Raw genomic sequence first — 16,446 nt, 5'->3', positions numbered from 1 at the left:
TTACTCTGGACTGTTGACTCCAAGTACTTAAACTCCTGTACCTTCTTCACCTCTTCACCCTGTAGTCTTACTGTTCCACTTCTCTCCCTGTCATTCACACACATGTACTCAGTCTTACTACGACTGACTTTCATTCCTCTTCTCTACAGCACAAACCTCCACCTCTCCAGGTTTACCTCCACCTGCTCCCTGCTCTCACTACAGATCACAATGTCATCTGCAAACATCATTGTCCAAGGAGACTCCTGTCTGACCTCCTCTGACAACTGGTCCATCACCATAGCAAACAGGAAGGGGCTCAGAGCCGTTCCCTGATGCAGTCCCACCTCCACTTTGAACTCCTCTGTCTGACCTACAGCACACCTCACCACTGTCCTGCTCCTCTCATACATGTCCTGCACCACTCTGACATACTTCTCTGCTACTCCTGACTTCCTCATACAGTACCACAGCTCTTCTCTTGGCACCCTGTCATACGCTTTCTCCAAGTCTACAAACACACAGTGCAACTCTCTCTGACCATCCCTATACTTCTCCATCAACATTCTCAGAGCAAAAATTGCATCTGTTGTGCTCTTTCTGGGCATGAAGCCATACTGCTGCTCACAAATTTCCACTACCTTCCTTAACCTAGCTTCCACTACTCTTTCCCATAGATTCATTGTATGGCTCATCAACTTTATCCCCCTATAGTCGCTGCAACTCTGCACATCACCCTTATTCTTAAACATCATCTCTACACCTCTTCTCCATTCCTCAGGCATCTTCTCACTCTCTAAAACCCTGTTAAAAAAAACTAGTTAAAAATTCCACTGCCGCCTCTCCTAGACACTTCCAGACCTCCACCGGGATGTCGTCAGGAACAACTGCCTTTCCACTTTTCATCCTCTTCAAAGCCTTCCTGACTTCATCCTTTCTAATCTTATTTACTTTCTGTTCCACAGAGTTCACCTTTTCTACTCTTTTTTCCCTCTCATTTTCCTCATTCAAAGCTCTTCAAAGTACTCCTTCCATCTCCTCTGTACACTCTCCTCACTTGTGAGCACCTTTCCATCTATCCTTAATAACTCTAACTTGCTAACCACTCTCTCACCTGTGGGAATACTCTCTATCACCTCATCTAATTCACTCCAGAATCTCTCTTTCTCCTCTAACTCACAACCTACCTGTGGGACATAACCACTAACAACATTCAACATCACCCCTTCAACCTCTAACTTCAGACTCATCACCATGTCTGACACTCTCTTCACCTCCAGAACATTCCTCACAAACTCCTCCTTCAGGACCACACCTACCCCATTTCTCTTACTATCCACACCATAATAAAACAGCTTGAATCCTGCTCCTATACTACGAGCCTTGCTACCCTTCCACCTGGTCTCCTGTACACACAGTATATCCACCTTCCTTCTCTCCATCATATCAGCCAGCTCTCTACCTTTCCCTGTCATAGTACCAACATTCAGAGTTCCTATTCTCAGTCCTACACTCTTACCTTTCCTCTTCTCTCTCTGTCTACACACTCTCCTCCCTCCTCTACTTCTTCGAACAACAGAAGCCCAATTTCCACCAGCGCCCTGTAGGTCAACGGCACCGATGGTGGTCGTTGTTAACCCGGGCCTCGACCGATCCGGTATGAAATTTAGAGTACTGACGATGCGCATGGTTAAATTTGGCAATGTTTTACGCCAGATGCCCTTCCTGATGCAACCCTCTCTATTTATCTGGGCTTGGGACCAGCACAGAAGTCACTGGACATTGACCCCATGGCTAGATCAAGATAATATTTGAAACCAAAATACTTTAATAAAATTTTTCTTAGTCTATTTTTTTTTTATCTTTCCCAAACTGAACACTGTGTAAAACAGTAGAAAAAAGCAGTACACTAATGAATGAGTTCTAGTCAACCTTGAATGAGGAACCTGTCCTAAGCACATAGTAAACAAATACTGACCGCATGTCATTTTCAATAATAAAAAGAATCAACCTATTATAAATTGGACAGTAAATAGCTAAATATATACCTGCCATAAATAAGACAGTTTGGAGGGTATTTCACTGAGGTGATATAATAAATGATTTCATTGTCTATTTTACTTTGTGATTTGACTCAATTGTTTTTTAATATAATTAATATAGCCATCTGCTTAATAAAGCCACTATGAAAACATTAGTTTACCTGACGGATCCAGGTACTGTCAGGAACAGCTGGACAGTTCCCTGCCAGGCCCAGAGAGGGCGCTGGCAGGTGAACCTTGGAAGCCTGCTTCTTTGTGTGTCTTTTGTTACGCCCTTCCTATTGTTCCTATCCTGATTGCGTCACCTGTATCCCATTAGCCCTAATGTCTACCCCTATAAATAGGGATCCTTGCGTTTGTGTCCTTGTCCATGATTGTTATCTGTACCGTGGTTTCTGTTGGGGTTTTGTTTGTTAGGTTCCATGTCCAAGCTAAGGTCTAGGTTTTGTTTTGTTTAGTTAACCACGCCATGTCTATTGTTACGTTTGTTTCCCTATGTCGCGTCTTAAATGTAATAAAAGCAGTGCTTCGCTGAATCCTGCGCATGGGTCTCATTACACCGTGTGCTGGCGTGCGCACACACACCACGGGCGTCTGGGGTCGAGCCCCGCATAGGGTGGGGGTCCCAGACGTTACAGGTACAGCCTGAGGCTTGCCAAATCGTCCACAGAAATTCATCAACAACACTTTGCTGTTCACAGAGTAGCATTGGTGAACCCCTTATTATTAACAGTAGTGCAGATTTATTATCAGATATAATTAGGATCAGTTTCATGGGGTAAAAACAAAAATCTCACTTAGAAATTTCCTAAACAGACTTTATACAGGTTCTGCAGATGCAGTGTCTCAAAGGGTAATAGACACATTCCCAATACCCACAGCAATTAAGTGCTGAAGTATTTTAATCAATGTCAAAAGCACACTAGGAAATCACACTAGGGGACATTCTTATTATTTGAGAAGTCTTTTCTGTTCAGCAAGGCCTTGTGATTTATTGAGCTTGCTGTCAGCTCTTGTCTGATCACAAATAACATGCAACACCAACACTAACAGACAGAAGGAGCACACAGCTGCCTGAGAAAGCTGACTGGCTAATATCAGTGCTGGATCAAGTGCTATTTTATAAACTGCTAAATAATGAAGAGTGAAGTCTTCAGTTCACTAGTGTTACATTAAAACTCAGTATCTGAAATTATTTAAATATGTATTGTTATTTAACTTTGGATTACCTTCTTATTATTACATCAGGGGAATAACAGCATGAACCTTAGCAGAAATTATTCTTTTTAATTAAAGATTAACATTTATTTTTAAATGTTTTCTTTTCTGGTTATTCAACCAATAAGTATTACCAACATATGTAAGAGGATCATTTTTGATAGTCAAAGCAAATTAACATCAAAGTCTCAGACATAAGAAAGAAAAGTGTATTTGAATGAAACAGGTAAACATCTCCCCCTGCTGAGAAAAACATGCAGCTTGACTTTTTGTACAGTGTGTTTGAGTTTTGTGTCACTGTGGTCTCCATGGTGCAGTAGTACAGTGCAGAGTCTGATACTGCAGCAGGAAAGATCTCCAGATCTACTTTCCTGTCCGTTTTAAGAACTTTGGTGGATATTCGTGGGTCGTGTGCAGATCTAGTGACACTATCTGTGTGTTTAGAAGTCAGGAGAAGAAACTCTGGTTCTGATTGAGGTTTTTGTCGATACCAGTGGAGATAGAAAGCTGAGTCATCATATGTGCAGGTCAGTGTGATGTTGCTGCCTTCACTTGAAGATATGATGGTTTGTTCTGGTGTAATGCTGCTGTCAACAGCACCTGCTATAAAACATTACAACAACATAAACATTTCCACTTTCATTGCTTGAGGGTGTTAATTTCTTTAAACAGAATCATATTTATGTATCAGTTCGTCTCCAGCATTCATCTAAAGTTTGTGTATAATATAAATGACTTACCAATGTTTTTAACAACTATGAAAATAAAGAAGAGTAACATGACTGTTGTGTCTCTCTTGCAGTAGGTATAAATGGCAGGATCTCTGTGAAACTTTCTAAACTGTATCTTACCACATCTAGCTCCACCCACTTTTACTTAGTCATAGTCATGTTAGTTCTGGTATCACATTGAGCAAAACAAACAATGAATTTTAATAATATATTTTATTGCATGTTGTTTAAATGTATTAAGGCTGATTTTTTTTTACTAAATATAGTGTAAATATAGCATAAACCCTAGTTCCTAATTGCATATTGTGTCTAGTATAATAACTGCATTAAACCATATTCATTTAAATTATTCTGTAGTGTTACATGCTACACAGTGTAATTAATGCTATAGTTATCTGTCTGTGTCTAAAGTTGTACTGCAGTATCCACCCTGAGAATGACCCTCCCTAACACCACCCAAATAAAAATGTTTCACTATGCTGGAGTAAACACATATTTGGCAAAAGGTCCTATTTGTCTCAGAAGTAATGAACACCATCTAAATGTGACAAAAGTCTTACAGTGTTCACAAATTGCAATAAATATTCACAAACTGCAATGAACACTGATAAACAGACGAGCATCATCATGCTCCTTGATCTCTATCACTACTGAGACTTTGCTTACCTGCTGTACTTTCTTTTTTTCTTTTTTTTTTTTTTACAGTGAATCATTTTTGGCATATGTTTGTGCTGGTATTTCTTATTATGTGCACGTTGTAGTCGCATGCAATACGATAATACGCTGCAGACTTTAGACCAAGTAAAAGCATGTCTCTTTTGTTCGAATTGATGAAGGTCCTGCTGTGTTGTTTAGCTGTGACATGAAGTCACATAACGTCACCAGATTACATCTGCAACCTGATAGCAGGCGGTTGGCTAAGTTCTGAATCATCTACTTTTCGCTAAAATTTGCACGAGTTTGTACACCCACTAGTGAGCTACGGCAGCTAATTAGTCAAGTAGATAAGTAGTGCCTTGACATAGCTTCAGCATCCCTGCTTTGATTCTGAGCCACAGATAACTCGCTATGTGTAGTTTTGCGTTCTCCCCATGGCCACAAGACATGCCAATAGCTGATTTATCTAGATTGCCCCTGGGTGTGAATGTGTGTTTTAGCATGGTGTCCTGTAAGAGGCTTCAATCCAAGGACCCACCCTACTCCCAGCATTCCTGAGAGATGTTCAAGGTTGGCAGCTGGCACTCTCATTTTCCATTAGTTTTGTCCCACACAGTCTATTCCAAGTTAAACTGTGGTTCATCTAGGATTTGAACCCAGGACCTCTGGCACCCAAAGTGAGAATCATACCCATAGACCAAATTGCCTTGCCATGTGCTGATAGATGATGTACAGCCTTCCTGTTCGTATGGACTGGGGTCAGAGCAAAAGGAACTTGGTTACACAAATCAAGTTAACAATAAAGCAAGGGGTCCTTTCAGGAACCCTTGAGAACCCAGCAGCCAAGTGTGAACAAAGTAAGCAGCTCTCGGCATTGAGCCTTCATGAATTTTGTTTTACATGACGAGCAAAAGCCAAGTCTTGCAGAACGACAAGTTAATGTGAAAGGAAGGGCTCATCAGCTTTATGCAAGTCCAAATTAAATAAAAGAATTAATATCCATTTAAAAAGACTACTGCACATGTGTACTTCACTTTAGCTTCACGTTTCAGATATTTAGCGGATCGCTCTTTAACTTTTTTCCATTGTTTCTGTGCTTAAAACTAAAATTTCATATTATAAAATACTAATGCAGTCTTTATTAAAGTGTATGAAACAAATATATTTGTGTGTCTATAATTACTTAGTTTTCCATAGTTATCTAGCAAAGGTTATACCTGCAGTTACAGCCTACACTACAGTTTTAATTCAGTATATGTGACATTGTTTTACGATGGCACAGAGGAGTTATTTACTGTTAGCCCTTTAAATATGAACATGGGGTGAGGTGTAGAAAAAAAAGAAATAAATCAGGTTCATTTACTCAGTTTCACTAACGTAAAGCTATTGTTCGTAAAATATGCAAAATTGGAGTTGATTTTTAGCTCTAAGGAAAAGCAGAGAAACATGGTTGTCTATAACATACCAAGCATAGGTTTATGAATTTTGTGAATGAATTGATGCCATTCAGAGCAGCCTTACATTAATCTTCTCTTTGTAAAAGGTGACATTTTAATAGGTACAGTAGATCTATATGGTAGTTGAGTCAAATAATTTCACAGAGTGGATTTGTTTAAATATCAGGATAATTACCTTTCTTATTGTTTATTCAATTCAAAATATTTATTTAAATAGTTGACACTTCTCAGTTCTTGCTGATTTATTTAGAATTATGAATAGAAAGTGGGCAAAGCTATAAAATATGTAGAGTCTGTCTATGGGATCATAGATCACAGGGTATGATAAATCACAGAGGTAAAATGTTTGAAGATGCACTGCCACATTTCAGTTAAAAGGAAGCCATTTGATTGCTTGTTTATCTTTTATTGATTAACTCTTCCTATAACTCTTTTGACAAACTTTGCAACCTGAATTTGAACATTTTATTTTCTTGGTCTTTGACATAACACTTTTAATCCTTTCTCAACAGCCCTGCATTATGTGAAGGGAGTGCATCCCCAAACCAGGGTATATAACCAGGGTATCTTTAGAAAGCTGATACTTGTAAGCTTACTGTTCAAGACTGAGAATTACTCAAGTGCTTATTAACAGCTATAATCAAGATCCAAAGACATCCAAAGAAGCACCATCTACAGCCATTTAATCCAAATGTGTTCAATAAATTTTCTCACATGATGTGTCACTGAAATGTTAAAGACCATAAACCGGTTAAATAAAGTGTATAGGTATTTTAAAAATTAAGAATTGCCTGATTTTTCTAGCATTTTGCTGTGTAAGAGCTGTGAGATCTATATCTATACTAGAGTATTAGCTGAATTTTTTTAAGTGACTTGAAGTTTAACTCCAAATTTAGTTGTAGTTTAACCTTAACCTTATGTTTGTGTAAATTATTCATAGAGTTATAGTAGTTCAATATAGTCTTTGTTGGTTCAATTGGTTCATTTATTGTCTTTTATCTGAAAGCATTCAATGTTAAAATAATTTCATTAGGTAAAAAATAAAAATCCACATCATAGGTACAAAATCTACAATGTTGAGTTTGTTGAACATTTCCTGATAGAGACATGGTTACAGAGTGACAGCAGCACATGTTTATTAGTGGCTGGGTTTATTGTTTTATTCTGCCTCCTTGTGGAACAACAGAAACTGGTGCTGTTTTCTGAATATTTTCATTCACTTACTTTCAATAGATGATTTTAATGTAGAACAAAGTTAATTTCTAAATTTATTATTAGTAGGCCAGATTAGCCAGGATACCACTGGATAAATAATAAGGTACTTAAGTTTCCTAAAGTTTACACAACTTTTGTTGTGTATTTATATGGATCACAGGAGCCTTTGTTAGCTATACACAGCATTTTTTGTCTTTGTTTCTCATTTTATTTTGTGTACTATATCACTGCTTAGATCTTTTCTTTCTCATTCTTCATGAAGCTCCACCCTGCAGTATCACATGACAGTTCAGTTAAGGGAGCTAGATTTATATTTTATTCAACTACATACATGAAGCAGGAAATGTTCTTTAAAGGAAATAATTATCATTATTATTAATTATCAATAATCATTAAAAATATTAATGAATAATTATGCAAAGATTGAGTCATTATTTAAAAATTAAAACTAGCTTGTCATTTAATGAATTAAAAGAAATTTGCACTTGTTATCAGTCAATATGGAATTGTACCATGAGGGTAGCACTGCAGAAATTTTAATTCTGGGTGGTGATTTTAACTGTACTACAGATATTTTAGACCTTGAACCACACAGAACCTCACATGGCTTCCCGTAAGCGTCTGTGGGAGATGGTGGAGGCCCACGAGTTGAGCAACATATGGAGAACTTTTCATAAGAACAAGAGACAGTCCACGTGGGCCCATGCCATAGATAACACACTCTCCCTGGCGAGATTAGATCGTTTTTATGGTTTTAAGCATCAGCTGACGTTTTTTACAAAGTGTTTTATTGTTCCAGTAGGTATCTCTGACCACAGTATGGTACAGTGTACTATTACTAAAGAGAAGGTTAAACCTAGGAGTGCCTACTGGCATTTTAACACTGCTCTTTTAGAAGATGCTAATTTTAGGGAGTCTTTTATTTTTTTATGGAATTGTTTTAAACATGAGAAGGCAGCTTTTAGTTCACTTCAGCTGTGGTGGGATGTGACAAAAGCACAAGTCAAAGAATTCTGTCAACAGTACACTCTCAATGTCACAAGAGACATTGTTAGATCTCTGAAAGCTCTGGAGATAGAAATAGTGGACCTCCAGTGTTTGGAGGCCACTGGAAATCGAGGGCATATTGAAGCCCTCAAACGTAAAAAATCCAAAATGAACGACCTGTTAGACATTACAGCACAGGGGGCGCTGGTCCGCTCACGCTTTAAAAGCGCTGCTGAGATGGATGCTCCTTCAAAGTTCTTTTTCAGTTTAGAGCAGAAGAATGGACAGAAAAGATTTATACATGCTGTGCAAACAGAATCAGGGGATCTCGTATCTGAGCCCACTGAAATTCGCCAGCAGACAGTAAGCTTCTACTCGAAGCTGTACAGCAGTGAGTGGTCAGGGGCACAAGCGGTGGAGGACAGCTTCCTCATGGACCTGCCGAAGCTCTCTGAGCAAGCGGCGAGAGAGCTAGACAGGGAGCTGACGCTGGAGGAGGTTCATGAGGCTCTCCAGGGGATGGAGAATGGACGGGCGTCAGGTATAGACGGTCTCCCTGTCAAGTTCTACAAGGCATTCTGGGCCGTCATAGGGCAGGACGTGCTAGATGTCCTACGGGACAGCGTACGGAGAGGTGAACTCCCGTTGAGCTGCAGGAGGGCCGTCCTGACCCTGCTACCGAAGAAGGGAGACCTGACGCACCTGAAAAACTGGCGCCCGGTCTCACTACTGTGCACTGACTGCAAGCTGCTCTCAAAAGCATTAGCCTCGAGACTGACTAAGGTAATGGAGCAGCTCATTCACCAGGACCAGACGTACTGTGTGCCTGATAGGTCCATATTCGATAATGTGTATCTAATTCGTGACATTTTGGACGTCTCTAGGCTATTGGGCTTAAAAACTGGTCTGATTTCTCTAGATCAGGAAAAGGCTTTTGACCGGGTTGAACATGAATATTTGTGGAAGGTGCTGGAAGCCTTCGGGTTCAACCCAGGTTTTATAGCCATGATCAGGGTGTTGTACAGTAACATTGAGAGTGTACTGAAGGTTAACTGTGGTTTATGTGCTCCTTTTAGAGTGTACAGAGGGACCAGGCAGGGCTGTTCCCTCTCTGGAATGTTGTACTCTCTAGCTATTGAACCTCTTTTAAATAAGTTAAGAAGTCTTCTCTCTGGTTTTAATATGCCACATGCTAATGCCTCAATATGTTTATCAGCTTATGCAGATGATCTGGTAGTGATGATAAACACACAAAATGATGTCAATGTTTTAACTGATATTTTAAATGACTTTCAAATTTTATCCTCCGCCAAGGTTAACTGGTCTAAAAGTGAAGCCATTTTAGTTGGGGAGTGGGAAGGTGGGCAACCGTCACTACCAGGAGGCTTAGCATGGAAAAGAGGTGGTTTTAAATACTTGGGTGTCTACCTGGGGAACAATGAGTTTTTAAGTAAAAACTGGGAAGGTTCTGTAGAGCACGTGAAGGGCAGACTGAGCAGGTGGAAGCGGCTGGTTCCAAAGATGTCCTACAGGGGGAGAACGCTGGTCATCAACAACCTCGCCGCGTCGTCCCTCTGGCACAAGCTGGTATGCGTGGATCCGCCGCCGAACCTGCTGGCAAACATCCAGGCCCTGCTGGTGGACTTCTTCTGGGACGGTCTACACTGGATTCCACAGAGTGTGCTTCATCTGCCGAAGGAGGAAGGAGGACAGGGGCTGGTCCAGCTGTCCAGCAGAGCCGCAGCCTTCCGCCTCCAGTTCATCCAGAGACTCCTCACTGGACCCGGAGACTTAGTATGGAGAGCAGCAGCCAGTGGACTACTACGCACAGTTCAAGGACTGGGGCTAGACAGAGCGTTGTTTTTAATGGACACAAAAATGCTGGACATTTCTGGACTACCAGCCTTTTACCGTGGATTTTTTGGAACTGTTTTAAGAAACAAAACAAGGGCTGTAGAACGCTACACTGGCTGCTGGAGGAACCTCTGGTGTACGGCGGGAGACTGGACATCTCCAGTGTGACCGTCCCTGCACTGTCCAGAACTCTCATCTCCTCAGGGATTATAACGCTCCGGGAGCTTGTGAACATCACGGGGTCGGACTTGTCGAGGGCAGAGGACCTGGCAGCGCGTATGGGACTGCGGTCCCTGCGTGTTGTCAATCAGCTCCTACACCGCTGGAAATCTGCATTGACATCAGAGGAGCGTGTTCAGCTAATGGACTATTCACACACAGAGACTGGTCCTACAGAAGACGAACCCTTTCCCCAGCTGGACATCTCTCCTGACCTCGACGGGTGTGCAGGCCCACTCCTGGAGTGCCGGGGTGAAGGGGAGATGGACTTTGGGTCAGTGTCGGGGAAGCTGCTCTACAGAGCGTGTGTAAAGGTTTTAAACAAGAAAAAGCTGAGTGGGAGGGTGGACACCCCATGGAGAAGTGTACATGGTTTTACTGATGATTTTAAACCAGAGTGGACGCACTGTATAAACCACCGTTAACTAAAAAAGCTGCCGACCTCCAATGGAGGATTTTACACTGTATTATCTCTGTGAACTCTTTTATTTCTGTTTTAAATCCTGATATTGCACATGATTGTCCTTTTTGTTCACAGAGAGAAAGAGTTTTTCATGCTTTTATTCACTGCTCCAGATTACTTCCACTGTGTGTGTTTTTACTGAGCATTTTAAGGTCTTTTAATGTTGTTTTTACTTTTCAGTGTTTTATTTTTGGTTTTAAGTATGTCAAAACACCGGTTCAGGTGCCAACTGATTAATTTTATATTTGGTCAGGCCAAAATGGCAATATACCTGAGCCGGAAAAACCAAATTGAACAAAGCACTGACTGTGACGCCATAAAAATTCTGAAAAGGCTGATGAAATCTAGAATTTCAATTGATTTTAATTTTTATAAAAGTATGAATGACTTGGATATGTTTAAATGTGTGTGGTGTTGTGATAATGTGTTGTGTTCTGTTGCAGAAAGGAAACTTAACTTTGCAGCAGAACTAAACTAATCACTCATATTTAAAATAATTTATTGACATTTATTTTAATACGTATTTATTTATTTACTTATTTATTTATTAAGTCACTGTGACTTTTATATGTGACTTGTGTAAATAAAGATGCGTAAAAAGTCAAAGTCTCTCTCTCTAATAAATAAAATAAGAATCTTTTAATGGATGGACATTCAGGAATTGTTATAATATGTAATGAAGTCCTTTCTTTAGTAGGTGGTGTTTGTGACTGCACTGTGTGACACTGGTTTTGTTGGTGTGTAAACTAAACCCATCACTGGGTCACACGGTTATCACAGTGTCTTTGGCATAGTGCTACTTTCCATTTATAATTTTACAGATTGTTCTATTGCCTCATTGTTCTGTGAAATTCTATCTAAGACAGTTTTACTGGATTAAATGTCCTTAGCAGTGGTATTTATTGGTTTTGTGTGTAGAAATCTGTTTTGTGTATTTACCTTCCTCTGTGTGTCATTTGTGCAGCAGAAGGTGGCTTATTGTTAGAACCATTAAAAGAATAAGGTTTATTTGAGAATACAGAAGAAATATTCACACAAAAGTATGTCTTCATAACCCCCATATATTTCTCTTTAAATACTGCTGAATTTGTCATTTTCATGTTTGAAAGCAGCTATAAAACTCAACTCCACTGAATTGGCCATTAAGAATGTCCTGTCCTACATCTTGTCCTAACAGGGAAGTAAAGACACAAAATTACCTTAAATTTACTTAAATACTTGATTATTAATCACAAGATAATATTTGAAACCAAAATACATTTAAGAAATAATTCTTAGTTGTTGTTTTTTTATCTTTCCCACACTGAACACTGTGTAAAACAGTAGAAAAAAGCAGTTATTTATAAAGGATTTTTTCTCTGTAATACTTTAATACATTGTGTTAGTTTTTGCCTCTTCAAGGCAGTGGTGGTGAACTTGCTGTTGTTCACTGCAACAAACTCAAAAGATTCAGTGCTGCCTTCCATGATATAGTGTTGGTATATTGTATATTGTAAAATTCTGCTGCGATGATTGAAGGATCCTCAATGGTGGATAGATAGACCCTAATCATCTTTCTAGTGGTTTTCATTATCTTCCATAGAGTCTTCTGCTCTGACACGGAGTGCAGTTTAATATTAAACAGCTGAATAGTTTCACATGATGCTATCAATATTTCCCTGAATGTAATGATGAGGATGGGAGAGAGGGGTCTGCTCTCCTATCTCTACATGAAATTGAGACACTTCTGGGATTTTCTGGCTCAGATAAGATCCTATGTGATGCACCATAAAAACTGTCATCACTGTGATGCCAACAGTCATGTATTTTTTAACCTGTGGATTGTTGTTTTTACATGGCTTTAAGCCTCTTCTTCTTCTTTCTGCATGTAGACTCATCAGAGCATCTAAAGAAATCCCCAAGAAGATTGAATACCAAAATAAGGAAAAGCTACTTTTAAAAGTTATATTAATAATCCCTCTCTAAACCAAATATTATACCATTAATGAATGCAAAATATTTAACTAATTTTTACTTTTCAGGCACTGATGAACTGTCAGACAAAGACATCAGATAGTATTGCTGCCTCACAGTTCCATGGTCCCCAGTTCGAGATTGAGCTCAGGTTTCCCTCATTTCCAGTGTTGCCAAGAAAAGCTATAGATCTCTGAACAGGATCAAGTGGTTAATGAAGCTTAAAAAACAATTAGCTATCTCCTAATAATCCAACATTTGTCAAACTATAACATATTTATGAACCCTTTATAAATTGCAAGAGAGACAGAATTCGCCAAAAATAGCATGTAAATAGCAGCTCAACATCATCAGCAGAACTGCTTTCAATATAACAAAACTGTGTGAAAGTTTTTGTACAGTGCAGCTGGATTTCCTGTCACTGTGGGCTGCAGAGCACAGTAGTATAGAGCAGAGTCTGATACAGCAGCAGAGGAGATGATCAGATCCACTTGTTTAGTTTTATCATCAGCTTTAGCAGACATTCTTGGGTCAGTGTTGGAAATTGGATTTCCTTTTTGGTCAACAATAAGAAGGAACTCAAGTTTAGATTTTGGATATTGCCTGTACCAGTGCAGGTAGTTTCCTGTAGTAATGCTTGATTTGTATTTGCAGGACAGAGTAACATCATCACCTTCATCTACAGCTTTATGAGGGAAATCTGACTCTATTGAATCTGCCATGGAGTCACCTGTCATAGAGAAGAGATCATAATGCTCTTAAACTTTAAATAATCAACAGGAAATACTTAAGTCAGACCCACACTCTGCATTTTCACACTGCATCACCACACAGACTAATATTTAATATAATATAGTTAATATTTCTGTAATAATAAAAAGTCAATGTTAACTCACCTAGTGAAAGCCACAGATACATGAATATAACAGTGAACATGATGACTGGTCTTAGCTCAGTGAAAATAGTGGAGATCTTTCTATAATCTAATATGTTAACACCATAAAGCTTCAAAATTTCTCCACCCCACAGCATCACATGACAGTGTCACCAATGTTGTTGTCAGATTGTTGATTCTTACTGAAACATCCTGGCTTTACATTCAGCCTCATATGGGAAACCTGTCCAGAGGACATTTAAGTAAACACATACTGAAAGTAGGAAATTAATGTATTTATGTTATTTTACATATGTTAGTGATATCTCTAAATTAGAGAAAGTTTGTGTAAACACCAGCAGCAGATTAATGTTAGAAACACTAAGTGGAAGAGAATATGTTTTATTTAAGAATGAGGAAGAAATTAGTATTTTCCCTTGGTAATTAAGGTTGAATTAATCCCTTATTTCTCAGCTCTAACAGTTAAATCTGAAAAATAAAACTTTCCTGTACTCACAGTAGCATCAGAAGAAGAGAAAGAAGAGTAAAGGCACATTCACATATAAGTTTCTAGTTTTTAATGTTTCTGACACAGCAGGTGCCAAAGAAATGACATTAGATGAGAATTTATTCTTATGACAGTTTAGTGTTAAGTGGACAGTTGTGTTGTTTAATCAGAATGGTATCTCTGAAATTATCTTAGGCACTAAGAGTAACCAGGGCAGGGGTTAGGATATTATATCAGCAGTATGTATGATAGAAGAACAAGTATACTCTATGTCTCAGAGAATGTGAGCAGGTTGTGTGGTGCTCTGGTTCTTGACCAACATTAAGATAAGTGACTGCGCCATCTTGTGTTCACTGAAGAGAAAAACCTTAACACCAAAAAAATTGTTTTTTAACTTACCAAATTTATATATGTGCAGAAATATAATTGAAAAAAATAATTGTCTCTCTCTCTCTCTCTCTCTCTCTCTCTCACACACACACACACACACACACACACAGCCATTTGCTCACCCATTCACACCTAGGGGCAATTTAACATTATCAATCAATCTACTTAGTCTAGCATTATTTAGATATTACTTCAAACTTGTTGCAAAATATACACTAATAATATTAAAAATTAGACGATTGTTCAGTAAGTGGCAATATACAGTATCTCACAAAAGTGAGTACCCCCCTCACATTTTTGTAAATATATGGCAACCTGTAGCTCTGGTGAACTCCATGCCCAAGAGGGTTAAGGCAATGCTGGAAAATAATGGTGGCCACACAAAACATTGACACTTTGGGCCCAATTTGGTCATTTCCACTTAGGGGTGTATTCACTTTTGTTGCCAACGGTTTAGACATTAATGGCTGTGTGTTGAGTTATTTTGGGGGGACAGCAAATTTACACTGTTATACAGGCTGTACACTCACTACTTTACATTGGAGCAGAGTGTCGTTTCTTCAGTGTTGTCACATGAAAAGATATAATAAAATATTTACAAAAATGTGAGGGGTGTACTTACTTTTGTGAGATACTGTATGTCCATGTGTCCATACAGCCCTAAAACATCAGGCATGTGTGGCTTGGGGTGCAGTCAGAATTCTAATTCATCCCAAAGTGTTGAGTGGGTTTGAGGTCAGGGCTGTGTGCAGGTAACTCATTTTATTCCACACCAAACTTGTAATAAACATCTTCATTGAGCTGGAACATGTTTTTGTAAGAATATAAAAACATCCTATACAATTGTGCAGCAGTTTGGAGAATGCCCACATACTGGTGTGATGGTTAGGTGTCCACAAATATAGCCATATTGTACATATTCAGGACTTTGTTAGAATTAGTATTGTTGTAATAATGTTGTAATAACTGGTTGTGCATGTCAATAAAGAAACATATGTAAAAATATGTTAATATAAATACTGAACCCTTCTCAATATCTCAGTACCTCAGGTTATGGACTCTCCTTTCATACATATGCATACTTGTACCCTTTTTTAAAGGGCTACTGCAATATAAGCAGAACATTCATAAAGCTGCAACAAAATGTTCCCAGTTATATATTTGCTTGAAATCTAATTTGTGCAAAGCCAATATTAAGTTATAACTTGTACTCAATTCACAGACAGATTTTATTAGGTAGAATGTGTGTGTGTTCAGTGATTGTTTGCAGTCCGAATGGCCCAGGGGAAGAAGCTGTTTGTAAGTCTGGTGGTGTGAGACTTTGTTGACCTGAAGTGCCACCCAGATGGCAACAGGTCAGACAAGTGATGAGCAGGATGTGAGGAGTCTCCTGCGATGGCCTTGATTTTGCTGAGGCAGCGGGACCTGGACATGTCATCCAGGGAGGGCAGAGGGCAGCCGATGATTTTTTGAGCTGTTTTTCACCCTCTGCACAGTTTGTCTGTCCTCATCTGTGCAGCCTGTGTACCACACACCCAGACAGTATGTCAGTGTGCTCTCCACAGAGGTCTATAAGTACTGAGCCCTTGGGTAGCGTGGCCGAGTGGTCTAAGGCGCTGGATTTAGGCTCCAGTCTCTTCGGAGGCGTGGGTTCAAATCCCACTGCTACCAGCTGAGCACTTTTCAAGGCAGTGGTTGTGGGCTCTGGCACCCCAAAGGCTTTACAGGGGTTGTGGCTCCTGTGCCTTCTGCAAATGTGCTTAAGAGTTGCCATTAGCTGGCTGCAAAAAAAAAAACAAGCTCACATGGTACCGGAGCCCCCAGACCCAGGTGCTGAAATAGCTCCCAGGTTTCGGCGACTGGTGTCAACGCCGGCTGCTCCGTTTCACACCTTGCTTT

The 16,446-nt window shown here is 39.4% G+C and overlaps 1 non-coding gene across 1 annotated transcript; it reads left to right on the top strand.

Annotated features, from left to right (window-relative positions):
• Positions 1-16,136: 16,136 nt before the first annotated feature.
• On the top strand, positions 16,137-16,218 carry trnal-uag (transfer RNA leucine (anticodon UAG)). Its single transcript has one exon. It is a non-coding gene; the product is annotated as a tRNA-Leu (tRNA).
• Positions 16,219-16,446: the final 228 nt, after the last annotated feature.

Source organism: Hemibagrus wyckioides, unplaced genomic scaffold (genome assembly GCF_019097595.1).
Source record: "Hemibagrus wyckioides isolate EC202008001 unplaced genomic scaffold, SWU_Hwy_1.0 Contig1, whole genome shotgun sequence".
NCBI lineage: Eukaryota > Metazoa > Chordata > Actinopteri > Siluriformes > Bagridae > Hemibagrus > Hemibagrus wyckioides.
The sequence above is the reverse complement of the archived record's forward strand: the minus strand, read 5'-3'. Positions and strand labels throughout refer to the sequence as shown.